Source organism: Sminthopsis crassicaudata, chromosome 4 (genome assembly GCF_048593235.1).
Source record: "Sminthopsis crassicaudata isolate SCR6 chromosome 4, ASM4859323v1, whole genome shotgun sequence".
NCBI lineage: Eukaryota > Metazoa > Chordata > Mammalia > Dasyuromorphia > Dasyuridae > Sminthopsis > Sminthopsis crassicaudata.
The window spans coordinates 201,459,235-201,483,529 of record NC_133620.1 but is presented as its reverse complement, the minus strand read 5'-3'; the positions used below and the strand labels follow the sequence as shown (position 1 = coordinate 201,483,529).

At 33.2% G+C, this 24,295-nt stretch overlaps 1 pseudogene; it reads left to right on the top strand.

Moving 5' to 3' along the window:
- The first annotated feature begins 545 nt into the window (after positions 1-545).
- The window catches only part of LOC141540697 (N(G),N(G)-dimethylarginine dimethylaminohydrolase 1 pseudogene), a 72,029-nt pseudogene continuing 48,279 nt past the window's right edge, over positions 546-24,295 (top strand).

Below are 24,295 nucleotides of genomic sequence, written 5' to 3'. Positions count from 1 at the left end.
CAAACTAACCTTTCCTTTATTCTAAATAATAATAGACAGAAAAGAGTTCACTCATGACAAAGTAAGCAATAAAAAATTCTGAGGAATAAGGAAACTCCCCCATAATGATGCATTATAAGAATTGCAAGGAACCATAAGAAACAATGTTCAGAGGGAAATAACAAAGATATGATGGTAAAAACTAACATTTCTGATTTTTTTTAGAGATAGTACAGAACAATCAAAAGAATTCCTGATAAAGTCAAACAGCTCAAGTTTAAATTCAAGTTCTATTACATACTAGGTGCATATCCATCAACAAAATTTTATTAAGCAAAACAAACAAACAAACAAAAAATAATTAAGTACCCACTATGTGTGAATAACTAAACTTGAAGCTAACGTACTGAGCAAAAGTAAATAGTTTTATCCTTGGGAAGCTTATATTCTATTTGATGAAATCATACAGACACACACAAATAAATCATATATTAAAAATATTTTTACAATACAAGGCAATTTGTGGGGGGGAATCACTAGTGTTTGAGAATATTAATCAGGTAAAGATGTATGTAGAGGTGTCATTTGAGCAATGCTTCAAAGGTGTCTTAATGTTGTTTGAATGTAGGTCAGAATTCCAAAGTGAAGCACAAGAAAATGACAGTCATCATGTGCCACTTATGTTGCCAATGGTAAGACCACAAGTGGCACAAGATTCAGGGCAGGCCCATTGTCACAGCATGGTATCAGATAGAAGCAAAGGATTGAAACCTTACTCTCAGGTAAAGGGTTCTCTTGACCCAACCTTTTCATTCTGTATTGCCCAAGCCATGGTATAGGAAATAAGAGCAGATATCAAGAGTGTTAGTTCTAGCCCTGATCAAAGACTGACATTTTAATGAAGAAAATTAATATCAGAGGCAAAGAACCACAGGACATGATCTAATAGGTAGAATATAGGTTGAGCTGAAAATGTTGTCATTTGCTCCCCAAGAGGACCAAAAGCATATGTAGTGTGCCAGACAATGGCAAATCAGACCAATAGGAGCTCAGAATATGAGCCACCGCAGGTCAAGCACAATTAGTTCATATGAACACTTTAATTCGATTTTCTAAATTTATATATCTCATGTTTCTTTTTAGTTACTTCAATTCTGCTTTAGGTATAGATTTCACAAATATGCAATAATGAAATGAGTGCAACAGCTCTGAAGACCTTGAGTTTCGTAGTCAGTCTAATTCCACTTCTCTCCCACACTTTTCTTCAGAGCCTCCCAAACACTGAGCTAGCTTTGTTAATTCATGTGTGAGCTTCCTTATCAATATGGTCATCCCTGGAAAGTATACTGCCAAGATAAGTTAACTTATGCACAGCATTTAAAACTTCACCAAAACTGGGTTTTCTTGGTTTTAATTGTTGATTGATAAGCCAAATTAGCACCAATAGCAGAGAATCTGTTGTATCTCAGCTTCAAAGTCTGTAGGGGGTGCAAATCATCTGAAAAAAAAAGTCATGCACCAATACTCCCTCCACTTTAGTCTTAGCTTTTTCAAGTGGATGAATTTACCATCAATGCAGTTGCTGACACAAATGCCATGTTTATCCTCACTGAAAGCATCTTACAAAATCTGAAAACAACATGCTAAAAAGCATGGGAACAAGTATATAGCTTTGTTTGACTTCATTGGTGACTGGGAAAGCACAAGAACATCATACCATCATGAAATTGATGAACAATACTGATGAACTCTGAGCAACCAAAATTTGACATAATCTTACATTAAGCCCTTATGACTGACAGTATAAAAGGTCTTGGTCAGATCTACAAATATTGTGTACACTCATCTGTTCTGCTCTTGGCATTTCCTTGCTCCCTGACATTCCTCCTTGCAATTATTGGACAGCAAACAAAATATTGATTGTTCCTTGGCCCTTTTGGAAGCCACATTAACTCTCAGTTAGATTACTATGTTCCAGGTGAAGGGCCAGCCTATTAAGGAGGATTCTGGCAAGAATCTTGCCAGCAATGACTAAGAGAGAAACATCCCCTGTTATTGTCACAGGACAATCTATTCCCTTTACCTTTATAGAGATGGTCAAGGGAGGTATCTTTAAATTCCTGGGGAATGACCTTCTTTTGCCATATAATCTGGAAATTTTGTTTGAGTAATGAACTCCTCACCTTGTAAATCTCAACTGGAATATAATCAGCATAGGGTGTTTTGTCAAATGAAAAAGGCTTAAGGGCATTCAAAACATTTTATTCAGTTTACTTCACCAAAGGAGGAATTGACTTCAATAAGAGGTAATAGTAAATGGTTTCAGCATTGATAAATGAGTATCAAGATACTATGAAAGTGTTCAACCATCTCTCCAAGACCACATCCTTATCACCAATCATGTGGCTCTATCAGCACTGAATAACTAAGATGCACTATAAGTCTATAATCCAAAAATAACCTTCAGGGCATCATAAAAGCCCTTTGGATTGTTGCTATAAGCATAAAACTGAATTTCTTCTAACTTCCCACTGAGCCAAGTATCCTGTATCTCTCTGTACTTCTCCTGTATTTTACTTTTGTTAGAATTAAATGTTCTGCCATCAATAAACTGACCTTTATTTATCAAACTTGCTTCACTCAGAGCTACTATTTGGATATGATACCTGCTGAGTTCTCTTGCAAGAAGACGTGTTCATCTTTCATGTCTACTGAATTTTGTGTTGTCTAGAAGTGTGTATAAATTCCATGTACAGAGGCATCCCAGGCCATAAACTTCTCTTCTCACTGGAAACAGCAGTGGGATTGGCAGCCCCTTTGGAGCAGCTTTTAAAGGACTATATGTTTCACTTCCAGGTGAGAGGTTCTCAATTCAATCTTTTCTTTCTGTATTCCACAAGACATGGTATAGAAAATAAGAGATGTCTAGCCCTGTCCAACCCTAGTCAAAGACACCCTAAAATTGTCTGTTTACCCAACACTGGCCTAATTATCTTGGCAGGTGGAGATTCCATCTTGTAGTCAAAACATATAAAAATATATAATAAAATTTCTGCGATGAGCCACATTGTGAAGGATTTCAAATGCCAAATATAGAAATATGTACCTAATCTTAAAGTCAGTAGGTAGCTACTAGAGTTCATTAAATGAATCATATGGTCAGATTTGTGTTTTACAAATATCACTTTGCCTGCTATATGATTAATAGATTTGAGAATAGAGAGAATTACCAATTAGGATTCAAAATTTCAAGCAAGAGAAATGAGGGCTTGAATGATGTTAATATCTATTTTAACTTAGAAAGAGATAGATCTGAGAATGGTAAAAGTATGATCAACAAGGACTTGAAAACTAATTAGACATGGAGTGTGAGAGATAATGAACAGAAAAGGATTATTTCAAGATTACAAATCTGTATAACTAGAAGAAAGTTGTGACTTAAATACTTGGAAGTCTAGAACTCCACTTTGGGAATTTAAAAGATAATTGGTTACTTTGAAGAGAGTAGTTTTAATTAACTAATGAGCTTGGAAGACAGATTGCAAGAAGATAAGAAATAAGTGAGAGGAAGAAAAGTGGGAACCTTGAAAGTAAACAGCTGTGTTTTCTTTTTTCTAAGAGTTTGACTCTGAAAGAAGAAGTGATATGATAGCTTAAAACAGGACTGTCAAGTGAGGGCTTTTTCCCACTATATTGGCAGCTGTGACAGCTGCTCTCATATAAAAGTAAGCATATATGAACTCTACATCATCCTTGTTGAGACTAACAACAGACTTAAGCTTTGTCTTACATAAGACTAGTTTGTTTGTTTTTTTTTTTGTTTTTGTTTTTAATGGACTTACTCAAAACTCAAAACTAACAAACATGGTCACATCATCATCATTAAATTTGACAAAAGACTAACATTTCATCCTTGTTGAGACATACAAAGAGAATATAGAGAAATGTCTCAAAATCAAATCTTTTTGATTAGAAATGCATGTTTTCTAACACCATACTACATTGATTTCACATCTTTGATCACATTATAAATATATGAAAGAAAGCCCTTTCTTTTAGTAGACTTGTCTGATTAACTCATATTTTAAAATTGACTTTTATGTTGACTATTCTGTAATAACTTTAATTGCTAGATGGTAAAAAAAACATTTTAAAGTCCATTATCTTATAAAATGTCAAATATTTCAAGAAGAGCCTCACTATCAATGTCTTTGACTGACAAATTATTTATTTTGTATATGCTTATATATGTATATACATAAAGTATCAGGGTACCTTGAATAATAAACAAGAAGTGATTTATACAAGCAAGTCAAATTATCACCACCTTGACCACCACCTCTTCTTGAACTATTATCTTTAAAGTTCAAGAGCCCCAGTGATAGCAGTCTCCCTCAAAGGAGTAATCCTGCTTTCATCCTAGCTGGAGATCGACCTTTATGAATGAATAAAAAATTATTTATTAAACACTTACTTTTATCAAGCATTATGCTAACCACTCTGGATCCAAATAGAAAAATCAATCGACAAGCCCTGTTTTCAAGAAACTCATGTTCTAATTGAGGGAGCTAATTCATAAAGAAAAGCTCAACTTACAGATAGATAGAATGATCTTTAAGTTCTAAGAACATAGTGGTAGGGAAGACATCAAGACCCCGATGTATTTAGGTAATTTAAGTTGTAATAATGATAGTGCCAGGGGACTGCAAGGATTCGTATCTATTCAGAAAAAGTAGAGTTGTTGAATTCCATATGCCATTTTAAATCTCTGAGCAAATATCCCCCAGACAAAGGGATGGCAAGAGTTTAAGTTGCTTCCGATGATGTTGACTCTTCCCACATCCCCACATGTATATAATAAATTCCCCATTGTTATCACTATCACCAACAATTTCTGATCAATTGTTCATTGAAGTAATAACTATCAATCCTGATTGTAGCCCACTTCTTAATAGAAATCATTCCAGGAATCAACCCTTAGAGATGGCTTTAACTGTCACCTGAACAAATGACAGGTAAAAATTGTCTGAATGTTACCACCCTTTTCAAAATACATTCTTAGGTGCCTAAAGGTTTGGTTTTTTTTTGGGGGGGGGTTTGTTTGTTTTTTGTTTTGTTGTTATTCACTTGAACTTGAAAGGCTCAGAATCAGCCAGAGTCAGGATAAGCACAAGTCCTTGTTCCACATTGGGCACCAAAAAGTAATGTTCAGTTGTCTCTCAATTATAATCCTTTTCTGGGAGGAGGTTTCTTTTCTGTAAATCCTTTTCTCTGGATGCAGGTTTCTTGGGAGGCTTCTGGAGCCTCCAGCCAGAGTGAAGGTAGATGTGGGAATGAATCAGACTCTGCCTCCCAAAGTGTGGGATAGTGGGTTTCTCGGAAGTCAATCCTAGTTGTGAATCTCCATGATCAGGCTTTTCCTTTAGTTCTTGTGAATCTGTCTTTCCAAGGATCCCCAATCAGCACTACAGTAGAATCTCGAATCCTTCTTTCTGACTCTTGGCTCCTTTTATCCTCCCAGAGAATGGGCACAGGGTACTCCACAGGCTTGTGGGAACTCCTTACAAAACCAATGAAGTAGCCTCTTTAAAGGTGTTAATTCCTTCAAAGGTGTAAACTCCTTTCAGAAGTCTAAAGGTGTAAACTCCTTTTAAAGGAGTTTCTGAACTCTGAACTAGAGAATTGTTAAGCACCAACTTAACACTTAGTAAGGATTCTAACACTCTTCCAATTAAAAAGTGAGTGCTTTTAAAGTAAAAGCTGTCTTGCTTTTTTTTATTTGTATCTCCTTACCAAAGTACTTTGCACTTAATAAGGATTAATCATTTAAAATCATTCATTCATTCATTCATTAACCCATTCCTTTATGCATCCATACATGTCTCCTCAAACAGAATTATCTTCAGGGAAAGGATGATTAACTTTTTGTCTTTGTATCCTAAGATGCTTGCACAATACATGGTGAAGAGTAGATATTTAAAATCAGTCACACTAATGGTGGAGTTGTGAACTGATCCAACATTCTAGAAAATAATTTGGAACTATGTCCAAAAGGATATAAAAATGTGCATTTCCTTTGATCCGGCAGTATCATTACTGGGTCTGTATCCCAAAGACATTATAAAGGAGGGAAAGGGACCCACGTGTACAAAAATGTTCGCAGCAGCTTTGTGTTGCAGCAAGGAATTAAAAATTGAGTGGATGTCCATCAATTGAAGAATGACTGAATAAGTTATGGTAAATGGATGAAATGGAATATTATTATTCCAAAAACAGTGATGAGCAGGCTGATTTTACAAAAGCTTGGAAAGATTTATATGAACTGATGCTGAGTAAATTGAGCAGAACCAGGAGAGCATTGTACACAATCACAGCAAAATTATATGGTGATCAACTATGATAGACTTAGCTCTTCTCAGAAATGCGGTGATCCAGGATAATTCCAATAGAATTGGTATAGAAAATATTTAGAAAGAGAATTATGGAAAATAAGTATAAATTGAAGCATAGTATTCTCACCTTTTTTGTTGGCCTTTTCTTTCTCATGGCTTTTCCCTTTTGGTTAATTTGGGAAGATAGTTCATAATTAGCCTATTTCATATAGCTTGTTGTCTTGGGGAGGGGGAGAGAAGGGAGTGAATATAAAAGAATCTGGAACTTGGAGTCTTGTGAAAATGGATATTGAGGACCATCTTTACATGTATTTGGAGAGGTAGAATGAAAAATAAATAAATAATCAGATGCATATTGATAATAGTATATGATCCCTGAGGTCCCTTTAGCTATACCATTTTGTGATTCTACAATTATGATAAAAAAGGGAGTTGGTCTTTTTTTTGATGATGGTGGCTGTGGGGCTGTGTACAGTTTAGTGTTCAGACCTCTTGACATTTCCACTATGATTTTGTGGGCAAATAACTGATAAAAGGCCCACCAATCTTCCTAATTCAAAAGAAGCTAGACTGCAAGTGAAATTTATAGTTATGATTATTGTTATTGAGCTTCAGTCTTATCCATACAAAATTGTGTTTTAAAAGAATAGTTGTTATAACAATGCTCCAGATTTCAGGGGATCTTTTCATAACCTTCAGTCTACAATGCAAACATATTTCTTAGATCACCCCACACAGCTGTGTAGGAAGCATGCATGCTTATGGCTATGGTAATGACAAATTCCTAGAAGAAAATCTTGTCTTCAAGAACATCCGTTAAGAGTGATAGAAAATAGACCATGAATTCCACTCCATTAGTCTTGGACTTGCTGCTTTTACACTATGTAGTTTCATGCTTGCCTAGGAAAGCTTTCATAAACATACTTATTTTAAAAGAAGTGGTTTTACTGTCTATCGAAAATAACACGACAGCACATAAAACAAGGGCTTCTCTGAATGAGCACTGTCACTGTCATCATTTATTCACAGCCATAAAATGGACCTTTTTCCAAGCAAAAGTTTTATGAAGAAATATGACATAATTTCCTTCCCTTGGAAAGTCTTACTGACGTTTTTGCCACCTTCCTCAATTTTAAAATACAATTCCATTTATATATTCTCCCAACATTGTGTACAGAATTTAAGAAAAGGAAGGAAATAACTTTCATCAAACTAATATTCTCATATTTTCAATGAATATAATAGTGGGAATTTTTATAGAGTTATCCAAATGACTACTAAACATATTTTTAATCATCTTATAAGATTTTATTGAAGTAATACTATCAAACAAAGCATATTTCCTGCTTAATGAATATAAAACCAAAACCATTTGATGGTACCTTTGCAGTTCAATATACATATAGCTTTATTTAAGTTTATACTATTTCAATCGATTGCAACTCTATTTTTAATGATTTGGAATAAAAAGTCTTTCCTATGATTTTTGATTTTCAGTTATTCAAGCTAAGTAATAACCTTTTTTAAAAATGAAATTTACTAAAACAAATAATCTAAAATGGAAAGAAATTTTAAAAATTTCAATGAAGAGTAGGACCATCTATTAGTGGGAAACATACTTGTATTAACTATTTGCACTGTTTAAACACCCACTTCATAGTGTGATTTTGTAGTCAGACCATTCACATTCAAAAACCTTTACTCTGGCCTTTACTTTCTACCTGTATGAATTTGGGAAAATCCCATATGAAGGAATCATAATTTGAGAGCTGGAAGAAGCTTTAGAGTCATTTAGACAAAAACTCTTATTTTCCAAATAAAGAAACTGAGGATAATTAATGTTGTGACTACTCCAAGGTAATATGATTATGTCAGTATCAGGATTTGAATCCAAAACTTCTAGTACTATTCATTCACTTTATTTATTGTCTGAGAATTTGGACTCTATGACCTGCCTGAATTGTATCCAGCTCTAAATTTGTGATCCTAAAATATGTTTACTACTATAATTTATTTTATAAGATTTTACTTATTTATTGAAACTTTAGGATATATCTTATTAACCTGTGGTCCATAGGCAAGTTTTCAAGGGGTTCATGAGCTTGGAAAAATACATTTTTATTTTCACTAACCTCTAACTCAATTTTTGAATTTCCTCCTATTAGTTAAAAACATTATTCTGAAAAGGACTTCACAGGCTTCAATAGGTTTCCAAAGGATCCAACACACACACACACACACACACACACACACACACACACACGTTTTTCAAAAAGAAAAAAAAAATAGAAACAGAAAATGTTGCTTTAGAAAGATCTCTCTTAATTTTTAACATAAGATAATTGCATTTCTTCAGAAGACTTACAGAAGAAATATTTGAAAAGCATATGAATGATTCCTCACATTTTTATCAACACAGAAAAGTAGAATATAATCAACTCAGTCACCTAAACATATATTACAAACTGGTTTAACAAGTAATTATGAGGACAATATGGCATGAATAGATCACTAGCCCTAGAGTGAAGAGGATCTGAGTTCAATTTCAGCCTCAGACTCTCATTATGTATGACCCTTGACAAGTCACTCAGCCTTGAATGGCTGTATGAATGAAGTAACTACTAAATAATTCAATATATGGTTGTTGTTGCTGTTTTGAAATACAACTTCATTAACCATTTATTTTGGTACCTGTAGAAACAAACTACAAGAATGTACCTAGAATAGGACTTTTCACATAGTAGCACTTAATATATGTATAATAATATATTAATAATTATAATTTAATATATTTATAATTTAATTGAAATAAAACTAAGGCTGGGTTTTATACATATATTTAAGTGTAGAGGTAATTGAATCTAAAGTGAATCTAAAGACTGCAATCTCTAGTAAAGTTCTACGCTAATCCATCATCGCAACAAAGAGGTAAGATTCATGGATTCTCTAAGGCCAGCCAAATACAAACCTTGACAGATCTAAAAAAGGCTTTGAGTATAAACACAATAATGATTGTCATTTTAGGAACAGCATAGGGTAATCTTGAATTTTTTTTAGCATTTATCATCAAAAGAATAATTACTAGATGATTTGCTTTCTTGTCATATTGGTTCATGTTTCATGTTTGTTTTTCATCTTGATAGCTCAATACTACTAAGATTATGGAGTAAGCATGATCTTAAATAATGAAAGGAAAGGCTTATGCCTTAAATTATATCTTTAAAAACAATGATTTAATGCTCTTATTTCCCCTGATTACATGTAAAAAACATTTTTAACATTCATTTTAAAATTATTTTGAATTCCAAATTCCCCCTTGCTTCCTTCCCCTAACCCCTGGTTGAGAAAGCAAGAACTTTGATATGTTATTCACTCTCAGTCATGCAAAATATATATATTCCATATTTGTTGTATTATAAAAAACCACAAATCAAAACAAGAAAAATAAAGTAAAAAAAAAAAAAAAGTACATTAAGAGTGGCATGCAGATTCCATCAGTTCTTTCTATGAAGAAGTATACCATTTTTCACCATAAATGCTTCAAATTTTTCTTTCTTTTTTGATGCTATTAAAAGATCTGCTCTAAATATTTTATACAAATAGGTCTTTGTTTATTTTATTTTTTAATCTATTTGGAATACAAACTTATTAGTGATATTGTTGGATGTTTATGTAGAATTTTTTTTTCTCAAGAGTATATTATTTATCCAACTGTATGTCATTTTCAACATTCATTTTTGCAAGACTTTGGATTTCAAATTTTTCTCCCCACTTCCCCTACTCTCCCCAAAGAGAGCAAGTAATCTAATATGGGTCAAATATGTGCAATTCTTCTAAACATATTTCCATATTCATCATTTTGAACAAGAAAAATCAGATCAAAAGGAGAAAATAGCCATGGAAAGAAAACCAACAAGCAAACAAACAACAAAAACAAAAGTGAAAATACTATGCTTTGATCAACATTCATTCTCCATAATTCTCTCTCTGAATGCAGATGACACTTTCCATCATAGTCTATTGGAATTATGATGTATCACTTCATTGCTGAGAAGAAATCCACCATATTTGATCATCACATAATCTTGTAGCTACTATGTACGACATTCTCCTTTTTCTGTTCACTTACCTCAACATCAGTACATGTAAGTATTTTGTTCTGAAATCACCCTGCTCATCATTTCTAATAGAAAATAATATTCAAAATGTTCAAAGGATATGAACAGACAATTCTCACATGAAATTGAAACTATTTCTAGTAATATGAAAATTAAGACAACTCTGAGATACCACTAAACCCTGTCAGATTGGCTAGAATGACAGGGAAAGATAATGCAGAATGTTGGAGGGGATGTGGGAAAACAGGGACATTGATACATTGTTGGTGGAGTTGTGAAAGAATCCAACCATTCTGGAGAGCAATTTGGAACTATGTCCAAAAAGTTATCAAACTGTGCATACCTTTGACCCAGCAGTGTTACTACTGGGTTTGCTTATATCCCAAAGAGATCTTAAAGAAGGAAAAGGGACCTGTATGTGCAAGAAAGTTTGTGGTAGCCCTCTTGTGGTAGCCAGAAACTGGAAACTACATGGATGTCCATCAATTGTAGATTGGCTGAATAAATTGTGGTATATGAATATTATGGGATATTACTGTTCTATAAGAAATGACCAACAGGATGATTTCAGAAAGGCCTGGAGAGACTTACATGAACTGTGGCTGAGTGAAATGAGCAGGACCAGAAGATCGTTGTATACTTCAACAGCAATACTGTATGATGATCAATTCTGATTCATGTGGCTATTTTCATCAATGAGATGAACCAAATCAATTCCAATGGAGCAGTAATGAACTGAACCAGCTACACACAGCGAAAGAACTCTGGGAGATGACTATGAACCACTACATAGAATTCCCAATCCCTCTATTTTTGCCCACCTGCATTTTGGATTTCCTTCACAGGCTAATTGTACACTATTTAAAAGTTCGATTATTTTTGTACAGCAAAACAACTGTTTGGACATGTATACATATATTGTATTTAATTTATACTTTTATACATTTAATATGTATTGGTCAACCTGCCATGGGGTGGTGGGGAAGGAGGGGAAAAATTAGAACAAAAGGTTTGGGAACTGTCAATGTTTTAAAATTACCCAGCATCTATCTGGTAAATAAAAACTATTAAAATAAAAAAAGAAATTAAAAAAGAAAATAATATTCAATTATATTTATATACTGTCACTTATTCAGCCATTACCCAATGGATGGACATGTACTCAATTTCTAATTTCTTACTATGACAAAAAGAGTTGCTACAAACATTTTTGTACATGTGGATTATTTTCCTCTTTTTATCTCTTTGGGATATAGACTCAGTAGACACACTGCTGGATCAAAGAGTATGCACAGTCTTATAGTTATTTGGGCATAGTTCCAAATTGCTCTCCAGAATGGTTGGATCAGTTTACAACCAACAATGGATTAGTGTTCCAATTTTCTCACACTGCCTCCAATATTTACCTTCATCTTTTCCTGTCATCTTAGCCAATCTAAGAGGTATGACGTGGTAAGAAAGACTGCTTTTTATGCTTCCCTTATGTGTTCTATTTGAAAATTAAATTTTTCATTCATTTCTGGTTAGGTTTTTTTTGTTGTTGTTGTTTGTTTGTTTGTTTGTTTGTTTGTTTTTAACCAGGCATGCTTGAAAGTACTCTTTTTCACTTGAACATTCACTTTTCCATTGAAGGATTAAACTAAGTTTTCTATGTAGGTAAGTTTGGGTTGTTATCCTAACTCCTTTACTTTCCACATTATAACATTTCAAGACTCTATTTCTGTAATGCTGAAGCTGCTAAATTTGTGTTATTCTGACTATGACTTCACAATATTTGACTGTTTCTTTCTGGCAGCTTACAATATTTTCTCCTTCATCTAGGAATTCTAGAATTTGTCTATACTATTCCTTGGGAATTTCAGTTTTGGGATATTTTTTTCAGGAAATGCTTGGTGGATTCTTTCAATTTCTATTTTTCCTTGTGGTTCTAGAATATCAGAATAGATTTCCCTTACTTAATAAATATTATATCTAAACTTTTTAAAATCATAGCTTTCAGATAATCCAATAATTCTTCAATTATTTCTCTTCAATCTATCTTCAAGGTCAGTTGTCTTTTCAAAAATATATTTCATATCTTCTATTTTTTTATTCTTTTAATAGTGTTTTATAATTTCTTGATTTCATATGTAATCACTATATTCCACTTGCCCAATTATCATTTTTAAAGAATTATTTTCTTCTCTGAGTTTCTGTATTTACTTTCCTATTTGGCCAATTTTATTTTTAAGGAGTTTTGCTCACCAGTGAATTTTCTGAACCTTTTTTCATTGAGCCAATTCTGATTTTCTAGTTCTTATTCTCAGTAGATCTATGTACCTCTTTATCATTTGACCTATTCTGCTTTTAAGGTCTTACTTTTTTAAAATAATATTTTTCTGTACATTCTTTGCAAAACTTTTGACTCTATTTTCAAAATTTTCTTGTATTATTCTCATTTCATTTCCTAATTTTTCTCTAACTCTTTGATTTTTAAATGGTTTTTGAGCTCTTTCAGGAATTATTTTGGGGTCTGAGAATAGTTCTGATTTTTCTTTGAGGCTTTGGATTCAACAGTTTTGTCATTTTTTTCTGAGTTTTTGTTTTGATATTTCCTGTCAAAAATCATATCTTCCTGTGAAAATGTTTTCTTTTGTTGCTGTCTGTTACTTTTCAACCAATTTCTTGATTTTTAACTTCACGGTAAAGTTGGGCTCTGCTTCTAGGATATAGGAAGAAATCTCCCAAATTTCAGGTTTCTTGTATTTGCAGATCTAGTTCTTAGGACTGTACATTTTCAGTTCTTCCCAGGTGATCTGAACTAAGAGGTTTGTTTTCCAATTCTCTTGACTTGTGTTGTGGTCTGGGAATGACCACAAAAAAACCCTTTTTTGCCCTATAATTCTGACCAAGGTTCCCAGTGCAGTTCTGGTGTGCCAGTGCTTTTGTTTGTTTGTTTGTTTTTTGTTTGTTTTGTTTTGTTTTGCCCTGGGACTATCACCCAGAACTCTAACTCAAATCTGTACATATGAAATGCAACAGCAGTGCAAGTAATCTCCTTTTGACCAATTGGTCAACACCTTTACAATTTGTGGACTGGGAACTTGGAAGCTGCCACCGTCACCAATCATTTTCATACCCCCCCAATAGTCTGCTATTGGTTGGCTGAGGCATGGCCTCTACTGCCAGAAATAGACTGCTGTCCACCTCTACTCTAATGTAACATAGCTATCCTATCAGCATTTTAAGTTGGACTAGAAAATTGTTTCACCCATTTCTTTTGTGAATTTTGCCATTCCAGAATTCATTTTGAGGCATTTTTAAAGGTTGTTTGGAAGGGAATTTGAAAGAGTTTAGTTGAGTCCCTGTCTTTTCTCCATCACATTGATTCATTCTCATACCCTTTTTACAAAATACTATATAAATGATGGCTAATTATTGTCCCTCATATTCAAAGAGAAACAAAATGACACCTCTATGCTGGGGTCAAGGTGCAGTTTGTCAAACTGACTGATTAGACCAATATAAACTCAGAAGATTCTATCACAGGTCAAAAACAAATAGTCCATATTAATATTTTGAATGGGTGTATCTCTAAATTTATGTGTCACACATTTCATTTGAATGACTAATTTTACTTTGCTTAAGAACACAGTCCCTGGGGCAGCTAGATGACACAGTGGATAGAACACCAGCCCTGAAGTCAGGAGGACCTGAGTTCAAATCTGGCCTCAGACACTTAACACTTCCTAATTGTGTGACCCTTGTCGAATAACTTAACCCCAATTGCCTCAGAAAAAAGCCCCTTCTTTAATGTGAAAAGAGCATGCTAGATGGTTCTATGCCACTGTCTCCCATATCTCAAAATTGATTCCATAGTTCTTCAGAGAGACTTTTAGAGTGTCCTTGTAATGCTTCTTCTGACTCTATGTGAGCTCATGTCTTATATGAGTTCTCCATAAAATATTTTTCAAATTATGTTTGAATAGAACACTGGAGTTTTGCTGTCTGAAGTAAAATTTAGATGCTTGGTAGTTCAGCTCAAGAAAGGACCTCAGTGTTTGATATTTTATCTTTCCAGGTGATCTTCATAATCTTCCTAAGAGAAATCAATGAAATTCAATTTCTTGGTATGACGTCCAGGTTTCACAGGCATACCTTCAGTTTTATAAGCAATGTACTATCCTTCTGAGTCTCCCAAACACTGAGCTAGCTCTGGCAATACATGCATTGCCTTCATACTCTATGTGGGCATCCTTGGAAAGTATACTGCCAAGGTAAGTGAACTTATCTTCAACATTGAAAATTTCTCCACTTAGGAAGGCTTGTTGCTAATCCTTAGTTCCTACTTTCCAGCCAATTATATTGTTCCTCATACCTGTTGATACTTCAGACTATGTAAACCAATATATTGTTCTGCCATTCATGATGTTCCAGTTTTATAGTCAATCATATTGTTTTCCCCATTTATGTTGCTACCTATTAGTTTTTAAATGCTCCTCCTTTTGATTGTAAAAATGATATATTTTTCTTCATTTGGAGGGTTCTTTTTTACATGCTCAGGAACTAAAGACCTCTTTTACTGATAATTTCTAGACTTCCTAATAAATTTAACACACTCCAAAAAAAAAAAAAAAAAAAAAAAAAAGAAAGAAAGAAAGAAAGAAAGAAAGAGTTTGCTGTAAATGACTGTTCCACATATAAATGGCATGCTACAGGCTGGTGGAAAATCTTTGTTTTCTTGGACTTAAATGTTAGACCAAAATTAACACAAGCAGCAGAGAACTGATTCATGCTTTGTTTTCATCTGAGTTTCATAATCTGCATTGAGTGGCCAATCATGTATGAACAAAAAGCTAAGCACAAACTCTCCTCCCTTTTAGTTTTGACTTGCAGCAGTTTCAAGTTGAATAATTTACCATCACTGTGGTCCCTGACCTGGTGCTTTTTTTGTTCTCATTGAACATATGCAATAATACCACTGAAAATTATGTGAATGATAATTTATATTTATAGTGTTTTGTATAATTACAAAGCATTTTCAAATACAGTATTCCATATGAACATCACAATGACCATGAAAAACACACACTACAAAATTTCAACCAATTTTCAAAATGAAAAAATTGAGAGTCAGGTCTAATAATATGCCCAGAGTCATGCAGCCACTAAGTAGTTGATCCAGTCTTCAAATGCAAGGTTCTTAACTCTAAATCCAATTGACCTTTTGATGATCCAACATAATAATAAATGCATCGTTGATAATCCAATCCATTGCATTATGTTAACTTATGAATATAGACCAGAACAAAAAGTTAAATGTTTTCTGCCCCATTAGACTGTGGGCTCCTTGAGAACAGAGATTTTCTTTTACCTATCTCTGTATACCAGAATTTAAATGGTTCCTGGAATGTAGTAGAGCTTAATAAATATTTATGATGGACTAATTGCTATTAGTAATTAGGGATTGTTTTATGAGTATATTTATCATCTTCACAAAGTTATATTTTCTAGGAAAAAGAGAGCTCAGTTGATTGGAAAAATAAGATGGCCAAAGCCCAGACACAGCATAAACATGAGAGTTACAAATATAAGCAAAGGACCAACATTCTCCTAACTATGTATAAGCTAAATACTTGAACCTGGCTATACTACTACTAAGCCTTTACCCAAAGCTGTACTCAAATGGGGCTCGCTGGCCAGCCTCAGGCAGTTTTAGCATCAGACCCAGATTATCAAATAGATAATTCTGTATGGGGACCTCCCAGCCCTTTTCATAAAACTCCTGCCTATCTCTTATACCATCAAATCATCATAGTGTGAAACTTTGAAACATAATGTTATGGTTCTGAGATAGATAAAAGATGAAATGACTTTTAAAAAGTTGTGAGTATTTTTATTTGTTAATTATCATTTCATCTTTCACTTGTCAAAATGTCAGACTGAGAAAAATATTGAAAGTATGATACAATCTAGGTGTATTAAATTACTGCAAGAGTGACTTCTCACAAAATCATTGACCACTTTCCTCCTCCAAAATCTGGGGTCTAAAAATTATTGTACCTGAGGCTCAGGGACTTAAATTTCAGTAACTGAAACAAATACCTTTTTTCTTTGATATAATTTTTCTTTACCCATATTTCTTTTTGGCCTGCTATGTGTCATCTGGTCTCTAAACTTCCTTTGTATAAATTAAATGTAATTGCAATGGAAACCAACTGTTTTTAGTTTCACTGGATTGCCTGTTTTTTTTTTTTTTTTTTTTTCCTGAAAACACCTTTAAATCCCGAAGCAGATGCAATGGATTGAGATAAATAAAGTTTGTGAATCAGTTTTCAAACTGTGCCCCTCAAAGAATCCTAGGGTAAAATTTGAGAAAGCTCTTTGAAACAATTTTTTGTCTAAGAAGCATGTTCAATTTGTCTCCTTTTAATCAAATACAGAACTAGTGGCAATAATATAAAAGTGTTGGAATTTCAAGGTATTAATTGGTATAGTGAAGAATCCTATATTTAGATCAAGAAGACCAGAATTTCAGCTTTTCCTTAAATACTTGACCAACTGTGTTATCCTGTGAAATTCATTAAATCTCTCTGATCCTCAGTTTTTTTTTTCATATATAAATTATGGAATTTAGTTCAATGACATCTAAGCACAATTTTATACTATTATTTTTGCTTCTCCAAATCTTAGTCTGGTGTAAAATACATCCTATGATTTTTTAAAAATTTAAAATGAATAATTTAGTATTAACAAGATTTTTTCTCTTAATTTGTGTTAAATTTTGGCATTAAATGTAAGTAGGATGGCAAATGATTCTGTTATCAAGGGGAAAAAGTTGGACAGAGCAATACATTAAAAACCAAGAAATTGAAATGTTTTTGGAAACTGTCAAAGCATAAGTTTTGGTATGATGTTAGGTGGCTGACTCGGGGAAGGTCAAAGACATAACTGATGGCAGTAGGCTAACTACATGAAAACTTCAAGAGATCTCCTCTCTTTCCATATAGATTTCAAAACTAGAGAATTCTATATATTCTGGAAGCATATAAAAGCCCATGTGAGAATCTGTATGAATAGTGGATTGATGGGCCTTAAACCACAGGGGCAGCTTAAAATGAATCAGTAACCAATAATGTATTCTTCAGGCTTCAGAGCTAACTAGGAGGTTTGAAAAATAATTATCACCTCATTTAAAAGAATTGTGGAATTACCATATTGTGAGTTTCTTATCTCTCCATTTTGTTTTTATGATATGAGATGGGAATAACTTAGTGAGGGTTGCTCAGTACAACTCTCCTCTTCACATGGCCTCTGGGAATAAGAAAGCAAAATTACAAACTGAGTTGGGAGCTTAGACCCCACTAGAAATGGCTTGCTGCCAGATTCTTAAGAGTTTTGATTCCATATCTTTTTTACAAACTAATTTCAGAAGTAAATGTAACTTCAATGCAATTGTGTTTTATTTTTGGAAAAAAAATAATAAAAAATGAGAGCAAACATGAGCTAATTATTATAAATATATGAAAATCACATAATAATGACTTTAATTTTTAAACCAAGATTGTTAAAATCTAGTCCAAGGTTCTCTGAAGTAAGAGTTTAATTGGAAGTCTGGGAAAAAACTTGAATGTTAGTGCTCCATTACCTGTCTTGCCTCCTTAAGTGGTTGATGGAGGGCAGGAAAGAAAGAGTAGGAGAAGTGTGTGTCTGTGTGTCTATGTGTTTCAGTTTAGAGGTAAGATACTTGTAGGTACCCACTTGAACAATCCTTGACTAAATGTGAAATTACCTAAAACTCTGCATGTGAGGAATCATTTCCTAAATGTTTCAAATGGAAGATCAACATGTGGTTTTGCCCAGGTGATTTCTTTTTTCATTTCATTGACAAATTTACTTTTTCACTTTTCCCCTTTCTTCACTGGAATTTTTTTGTCTGTTTTCCAAAATAAGAGTTGAAGTGTATTTTCTATTAGGATACTTGCCTATTTCACTTAAAAAAAGAAACAATATAATTTTTAACATATTTTAATGCTTTTTTCCTATACTTTTTCTCCTTGTAAGTATTTTATTTTCAGTTTAGGCTTTGTTTCATCCCCCTATGCAAGATCCCTCTTCTGGTCAACACAGGGCATCTATTAAATTGCTAAATAAATGGTGCAGTTGTGATGCCAGTGTGTTCTTGCCTAAAGTAAAGATTGATGTTAATTAACACTGATTGAAATTATATGCTATTAGCTACACTGGTGTGTAATTTCACATGGCATTGAATTCATTGTTACTGCCTGGCTTCTCTTATGCTAATTGTTTGTGTATGCTTCATAGGTCATCTTGACATAGTTTTTAAATATTTGTTTTCATGACATGTTTTAAGCAAATTATTTTCTTTCTTACTATTTATTTAACTGGATATTATTTTAACTAGAATTTTAACAAAATGAATCTCAAAGCATTAGAAGTGGCATAATCTATTGGAGAGAGAAACATGAGAGGGGCTTTTTAATCTCTAAAGCAGAATATGAGCATTGAAATAAAAAGATTATAAAACATTACACAAAGTTATAAAAGATTTGAGGAAATTAGAAGCAAAGACTAACAAATTCAATGGGGACACAACAAATTGACATCCTAAATCTATAATATTTAAATTTTCAGGGGCAGGTCTTTGTCTAAGCTCTTCTTGGCTTCCTTCAGATCAACACCAGATCAAGCCTCTGAAATGGTTTTGGAGTGACATAACTCACAAATGTTTTAAGTAGAAGATATTTCCAGCAGAAGATATTTTGGAATGACTTCAGAAAAGCTCTGTTTCAATAGGACATTGGAGGGATTGGGAGAAGGAGCCAAGGGCAGGCACAATGCAGGGATACAGGGCACTGTGGTGTACACATACCATGGAAATGTAGCAGAAGGTTCTTAGCCAAAATATAGAAATGTTGGCTACTCTGTCCTGGTTCAGAAACCAATGGATCAGCAAATAGTTATGAGTCATCCAACACAACTACAAAAGGCAATTAGTGAGCCTCTGAAACCCAGAATAATTCAGGACATGGCCACCCATAACAAGAAGAAAATCAGAAGCACAGGCCCCAGGGCCACATGGAGTCATTGTCAGCTGTAGATGAAGCTTGGGAAAACCATCCCTTTGCTCTAAGGCAACGCACTTATTAAAATGAGCAAAAAGAGCAAAAATAACTCTGAACATAGATAGCTTTCATGGAAACAGAGAAGAACAGACCTCAAAAACTGAGAACAATAAAGACAAATTTTCTGTAGATGAAGCCCAAAAAGGTAATATGAGTTGGTCTCCATATTACAAGACTCTCTTGGAAGAATTCAAAAAGGATCTTAAAAGAGAGAAGAGAAATGGGGAAAGGAAAAGAGGAGTTTGCAGAAGTGTTTGAAAAGGGAAACAAAAATTATCTGAAGAAAATTCCTTTAAAAAGATTTAGAGAAATGGAAAAAGCATATGACTTCTTCCAAAATAGATTTGATAAAATTCAAAAAGAAACCAACTCATTGAAAAAAGAGAATTTGTGAAATGGGAAAAATAAAAATAAAAAAACAACTTATTTAAAAGTTCAATTGGCCAAATGAAAAAGAAGATAAAAAAGCTAACTAAAGAAATAATTCACTAAAAATTAGAATTGAATAAATAGAAATGAATAACTCAAAGAAACATCAAGAATCAATCAATCAAAACCAAAAAATGAAAAAAAATTTTAAAATGTAAAATATCGTATTGGTAAAACAACTGACCTAGAAAATAGAGCTAGGAAAGACAATCTAAGAATTATTGGACTTCCTGAAAGCCATGATTGAAAAAGATCCTAGACAACATCTTTCAGGAAATCATCAAGGAAAACTGCCCTTGATATCCTAAAACAAGAGGGCAAAATAGCCATTGAAAGAATTCACTGATTACTTTGTAAAAGAGACTCCAAAATGAAAACTTCAAGGAATAGCATAGCTAAATTTCAGAATTAGCAGATCAAGGAGAAAATATTGCAAGCAGTCAGAAAGAAAAAAATAATCAAATATCAAGAAGCCACAATTAGGATTACCCCAGACCTACCAGATTCCACTTTAAATAATCACGAGATCTGTTTGAAAAAAAAACAAAAACAAAAAAAAAAAAACTCTGAAGAACAAAAGAACTTGGATTGCAGCCAAGAATCAATTATCCAGCAAAATTGAGCATCATCCTTTAGGTAAAAAGATATACATTCTTTTCTGATGAAAGACCAAAGCTGAACAGAAAATTTGATCTTCAAATACAGAACTTAAGAGAATACTTAGAAGATAAAAAGGAAAGAAAAAAATAATTGTTTCTCTTAAAAGTTAAAAAAGTTCATATCCCTATATGTAAACATGATATGTGATGATATAAAAAAGATACTAGAGGTGGAAAGAGGATTGTACTAGAAGAGAAAAGGGGAGGTAAAAATGGGATAAATTACATCTCATGAAGAGGCAAAAAAAGACCTATTACAATTGACGGAAAGAAAGGAGGAAGATGAGCATTGCATGAACCTCACTCTAATCAGATTTGGCTCAAAGAGAGAATATCAGACATATTTACCTTTACAAGAAAACTTATCTCATCCTATAGGGAAGTAGGAGAGGAAAGAGGAAAGAAAGCGGGGCGACTACAACAAATGGTGAAACAACAAATCATGAACACAGTTGATAATTTCATCTAAGAGAATAACAATAATGAGACAACACACCAAAATTTATGGGATGTAGTCAAAGTAGTTATTAGGGGAAATTGTATATCTCTAGATGGTTGCTTTCATGAAATAGAGAAAGAATCAATGAATTGGGCATGCAACTAAAACACCTAGAAAAAGAACAACTTAAAAACTACCAATTAAATATAAAATTTTAAATTTTAAAATAAAAGGGAGATTTATAACATTGAAAGCAAGAAAACTATCGAACTAATAAACAAAACTAAGAGTTGATTTTATGAAAAAACAACTAAATAAAATTTCAGAAAAATGTTCATTGCTCAAAAATGTCTGATTATAATAAAATCTAATCATAATAGTAATTAGATTTTTAAAAACAGAGTTCCCTATATAAAAGAGGAATTTATTTGTCTAAAGAATAATAAGTAGTGGAGAATGATAGAAGTTTTTTTTTTGAAAGATACTATATTAATTTTCAATCCCTGTTTTTGTCAGCTTGTATTTTTTATTTCATTCTCAGGTTAATTTTGCATTATTCCAACGTCTCATTCTTCTTCTGCAGCAAAATAACTGTATGGATATGTATACATATATTTTATTTAACATATGCTTTAACATATTTAATATGTATTGGTCTACCTGCCATCTGGGGGAGGAGGGAGGGGGAAGGAGGGGGAAAGTTGAAACAGAACATGCTGGAAAAATTACTCATTAAAAAGCTATAATAAAAAATAATAAAAATTACATAAAAAAGAAAAACACTACATTCATAGATATTATTAGGTAAAGATATTTGAAATACTGAAGAATCACAGGCCTAAATTAGTAGTCTTCTTAGAAAGGGACCATTAAAACCCTGGGGAGGGCCTAGTAGAAGCTTGAATCAGTTATGAAAATGAATGACTACACAATTGGCAGGTATTTAAATTAAAAGAAAAATTAATAAGATGCCAGGAAGCATTAAAAGAAACTAATTTTAGAGACTTTTACAGTCTAAAGAATACAAATCTTTACATCACCATATGATGATTTTAGCAAAGACCAGAGAGGCACTTTGGTTAGGGTAGTGGGGCACTATCAAAAGTGTTTATTAAGTTCCTATATATTACCCAAAAATTGCAGAGAAACCCTCTGAATCTGGGATGTGTTAAATCACAGTTTACTATCAAAACTAATAGTGGAAAACCCAGAGAAATCAGAACAATATATAAAATGCAACCAAGTGCTATGTTGTGTACCTAAATGATAAAGAGGATAGAAAGAGATGGATTCTAAACAATGGCCAGAAAATCAGTTCAAGAACACTCAAGTTTCAAAAAAAAATATTCTCTAATTCAGGAAAAAAATAATTTTGACAAGCTCCAGAAAATCCTAGCCACAAGAAAGCAGACAAGAAACTTCTAATATTTTATGAAATTCAAACACACCTATGAAAGGGAAGCAAAAACAGACTCATTCTATTTGAAAAGAAAAGATCAGGAATTCTGTTGCCATGGCATCTGAAGTCAGAACTCCCTAAGCAAAGTACAGATTAAATGGCAGGGTTGGCTTCCACAAATATGCACTAGATGATTCTTTTACTGAGTATAATGTAGCAGAGAGAATCATTATAGTATTTAGAAGCTAAATGGAATCATTCTAACTCTTGTAATTAGGATGGGGTCAAGGACACCTGTCACTCTTTAACTACAATAATTAAGTCTGACCTCCTTCACAATTATTTATGATTCCATTCCCTACTGTACTCATAGGAACTCAGCCAGAAGTGACAGTGAATAATAAGGGTCAGAAGAGTCCTGGTCTTCCAGGCTAGTGACCACAGGAAGTGTGTCCTATGTAGCGCATTTGAGATAAATGCCTTGACCTTTATTTTCCTGAATGACAAAAATTATCTATATTTAGTGTATATATCAGAATAATCCCACATTTCTCTAAAAGAAAGTCATGATTGTCCATCTAATGATGAACAAAGTGGATCAGATAGCAAGATTCAGTGAATATCAGGGGGATGGGAATTTAATCCAGATTATTCAGAGTACCCTATTATTAACAGAATCCTGAAAGTATTAGGCTAATTCTAGAAATTTGACAATCCCAATTTTGAGATCACTGAGATAGAAGAAGCTAATTTGAAGCTGTCAGTTGATAAGTACTTTTTTTTTCAAAGAGCTTCTGTAATACTGAAATACTTAATAATTGGCCATACTTAATCTTCAAGGCCTAGGTATCACTCTAGAATTTTGTGAGTATTAAAAATTTGAAATGAACATTTTTTTCTCTTACATAACTACTAAACAGTCTTATTCATGCATATATGATTTAGGAGAATAAGTAAAGTAAGAGTAGGTGACCTGAATTCTTTTAAATCCTTTGAAGTTAATTGAACTAAAAATTGTACAATTTTTTATATTATAGTTTTTTTTTTATTTATCAGATATATGCAAAGGTAATTTTACAATATTGACAACTGCAAAACCTTTTGTTCCAATTTTTCTCCTCCTTCTCCCCACCCCTGCCCCCAGATGGCAGGTAGACCAATACATGTTAAATATGTTAAAGTGTATGTTAAATATAATATATGTATACATATCCATACAGTTATTTTGCTGCACAAGAAGAATCAGACTTTGAAATAATGTACAATTAGCCTGTGAAGGAAATCAAAAAGGCAGGCAGACAAAAATGGAAGGATTAGAAATGCTATGTATTTGTATGTTCACACTCATTTCCCAGAGTCATTTTGCTGGGTGTAGCTGGTTCTATTCATTATTGAACAAATGGAACTTATTTGGTTCATCTCATTGTTGAAGAGGGCCACATTGAACAGAATTGATCATCATATAGTATTGTTGTTTTAGTATGTGATGATCCCCTGATCCTGCTTATTTTACTCAGCATCAGTTCATATAAGTCTCTCCAGGCTTTTCTGAAAGGTCATTTCTTATAGAACCATAATATTCCATAACATTCAAATACCACAATTTATCCAGCCATTCTCCAATTGATGGGCATCCATTCAGTTTCTAGTTTCTGGCCACTACAAAGAGGGCTGCCACAAACATTTTTGCACATACAAGTCCCTTTCCCATTTTTAAGATCTCTTTTGGATGTAAGCCCAGTAGTAACATTGCTG